The following is a 3,751-nucleotide window of genomic DNA, read 5'->3' on the forward strand; positions in this document are numbered from 1 at the left end:
TATGGAAGAATCAGAATATTATTTGTCTAAACGACAGGTTGCTAAGTAACAAACTTGGAAGAAAACGCATTGAATTGAAATGATATGGAAAGTAGTTTCCATCAGTGGTTTTCATCTGTTAACTATCGGGAAGGCATGCTATGCTATTTGGGGACAATTCAGGGAGGGGGAATATTTGGGGACAATATTCAATTTGCAATATTTAAGCTCTGCCCTTTGGTTTGAGGTTGGTTCTTTGGCATGGTTTCATCGGTGGGGAATCCTGAACAACTATGTGATTTCGGAAGATCCCTGAAGGTATTTGGGGTGGGGTGGGGGGCACATTTACGCTTTGTATTTCTGCTGCCATTTTTGTTGAGGGGTAGTTAATTTTACCCCCAATAGGTAAACAGCAGAGCACAAAGGAAGAGGGCACACACACTCCAGTTACAGAGTAGGTAGCAGAGGATGGTTTAGTTGTTGCAGCTATTTAGAGAAAACACATGGAGATTCTTGTAGAACTAAATACTAAGTATTTATTGATTAAGTACACTTGAATAGGAAAGTCCTAATCCTAATCTAAAAGACTACATAATGAATAGGTAAGTCACTTTAAGTGGCACAGCGGGGAAATGCTTGACTAACAAGCAGAAGGTTGCCAGTTCAAATCCCCATTGGTACTATATTGGGCAGCAGCAATCTAGGAAGATGCTGAAAGGCATCATCTCAGACTGCATGGGAGAAGGCAATGGTCAACCCCTCCTGTATTCTACCAAATGAAAACCACAGGGCTCTGTGGGCACCAGGAGTCCAAATTGACTTGACGGCACACTTTACCTTTTTAAGGAGAGAGAGAGAGAGAGAGAGAGAGAGAGATGTTTCCATCTGCTCTCTAAGAGGAAAGGAAGGATTGTGACTCAGCACAGGAAGTGCTGAAAGATCAGGGGTCAGAGAGTAGGGACATCTAAAGTAAGGTAAAGTGTGCTGTCGAGTCGGTGTCAACTCCTGGTGCCCACCGAGCCCCGTGGTTGTCTTTGGTAGAATACAGGAGGGGTTGACCATTGCCTCTTCCCACACAGTCTGAGATGATGCCTTTCAGCATCTTCCTAGATCGCTGCTGCCCGATAGAGTACCAACAGGCATTTGAACCGGCAACCTTCTGCTTGTTAGTCAAGCATTTCCCCGCTGCACCACTGAAGGTGGGAGACCCTTACTCACGATCTCTACTCCCAGTGTCCCTAGTGGTCATTAGGATAGTTGGTGCAAAAGGTCGATGCACTGGGACTCCATCTCCAACCATTTTGGACACGGCACACAGCAGGAGATGAGGCGACGAGGGAGCATCAAACTCTTCATGCCCCTTTATGCCTCGCAGCTGCTGGGCGGTGGGGTCCCATAAGCAATCACACTCTGCTGGCTCCCTACTCTGTCTCTGCCATTCCAGCCGGGAGGTGGCAATGCGGTGCGGAGGCGGGGGGTGGGGGTGGGGAACGGCAGTGTGCACATTCTCCCGGGATGGGGAGAAAGGAAGCACCCCATTGCAAGCAGTCTGGTGAAAGCTTGTGCTTCACACCTTTGCTGCAACTGAGTCAAGAAGTCTAGCTGGCTGGCCGGAAGAGCAAAAACGATGCTTTGGGGCTTTGTAGAATCGGCAAAAGCTTTCTGACCCTCACAGGGGTCTCGTCGTCTCTGCTGTCTGGAGCCAGGCATGCAGAGGCTTGCTGGCTTTATGTCCCCAGGTTTGTTCGCTGTCCTTGGAACAGGCTGTTTTTTCATCCAGAATCATTGTCTCAGTTTCTGTGTCCTCCAGTATGTCTTAGACGTAGAATCACAGAATGGCAGAGTAGGAAGGGACCTTACGCGTCTTCTAGTCCAACCCCCAGCTCTGTGTGGGAAACTGCTATATTAGAGAGGAGAGCTGGTCTGGTGGTAGCAAGCATGACTGGTCCCCGTAGCTAAGCAGGGTCCACCCTGGTTGCATATGAAAGGGAGACTAGAAGTGTGAGCACTGCAAGATATTCCCCTCAGGGGATGGAGCCGCTCTGGGAAGAGCAGAAGGTTCCAAGTTCCCTCCCTGGCTTCTCCAAGATAGGGCTGAGAGAGATTCCTGCCTGCAACCTTGGAGAAGCCGCTGCCAGTCTGTGAAGACAATCCTGAGCTAGATAGACCAAGGGTCTGACTCAATATATGGCAGCTTCCTATGATCCTATCCCAGATAGATGGCCATCCAGCCTCTGCTCCTGGAAACCACCAGGCCTGGGAAGACTCTTCTTCTGCCCCGCAGCTCTTATAGTTAGGAAATTCTTCCTCGTGTCCAGCCTACATCTGCTTCCTTGCCATTTCGACCCATTGGCTCCAGTCCTGCCCTCCAGAACAACCAAGAACAAGTCCACTGCTTCGTTGATGTGACTGCCCTTCAGGATATTTGAAGAGGCTGTCGTATTAGGCCCAATACGGCGCAGTGCCAGCTGTTTGTTGAAGCAGGGAATCTAGGTAGGTGGTTAAGGGGGGGGGAGTGAAGATGCAAGGAAAGCCATCCAATGGCTTTTGGCCCCTAGCTGTGTGCAAGAGAGTTGAGATGCAACTTCTAGAAACTCGGGAGCCTGGCTGGAACGGAAAACACCCTGGAGCATAGGTGTCAGCCCTATTGCATTCTTAAAGGAACCACCCACATACCCTTCAAAGGCGAAAGCAGAAGATAACTTACAATCGAGGTTCTCAAACTTGGGCCCTCAGAGGTTGTTGGACTACAGTTCCCATCATCCCCAGCCAACTCTCAAGGGGATGCTGGGAGTTGTAGTCCAACTCCCAAAGACTCCAATGGCCTTTGGCCATGGTGTCTGGGGATGTTGGGAGTTGTAGTCCAACATCTGGAGACCCAGGCTTGAGAACCCCTGCCTTGCAAGATCATCGAAGGTGTGGGGAGCCCATGAGTCAGATCTGTTGCTGCCTCCAGGTGGTGGAAACTGGAAAGCCCTCCCGGCTGAGACCCATCCTGCCATTTCTCCGTTGACCTTTCTGAAGCTCAAACCACATGATTCCCCCAAGCCTTAGGTCTAATTAACAAAAGCCAGATGGTGGAGCTTGTTGCTTTTTGCCAATGCCTGCTGTGCATGTGGATAAAGGATACATCTGTTGCCATGTTATTTTTATATGCCTGCTTTTTGTGTGTGTGTGTGATTTCATAATGATGGCGGTGCTATCTAATTGCTTTCACATCAGTCAAATAAAGTCACCGGCTGACATGATGCGCAACAGCATGGATCAGTAGCGTTGCGCCCCGGGGCTGCTGCAGACTTCCAGGGCAGCCTTGATGCTGTTCTGAAGCAGCGCATGCGCAAGCAGGTTCCATATGGTTTCCCCAATGGGCTCTGAAATGTTGCGCATCATTACTAAGTTGACATTAGCCTGCACAGAGCACTCTCCCTCCACTTGTTGGTAGTTGTGCGGAAGAGTATATATGTTTAGAAAAATGTATTTATATCTCCAGCACGTCAGCCTTCTTGTGTTTTTTGACTTCTTAAGTGATTTCTGTGCAGGTCCAAAATAGATTGAAATGCAGTGATCTGAAAAAATAGAGCTCATTTGTTGCTTCATAATGCAGTGAACGTCCAGACTTTCTGTCTCAAAAAGTATCGGGGACTAGGGGTGCGAGAACAGGTTTGGAACCAAACTAGTTTGACTTTGAGCCAGTTCAAATTCAACAGTTTGGGGTTCAGCTGAACTGGGGGTGGTTCAGCTCCACCCCAGACCAAACCTCCTCCGACCATTT

Source organism: Hemicordylus capensis, chromosome 8, assembly GCF_027244095.1.
Source record: "Hemicordylus capensis ecotype Gifberg chromosome 8, rHemCap1.1.pri, whole genome shotgun sequence".
Lineage (NCBI taxonomy): Eukaryota > Metazoa > Chordata > Lepidosauria > Squamata > Cordylidae > Hemicordylus > Hemicordylus capensis.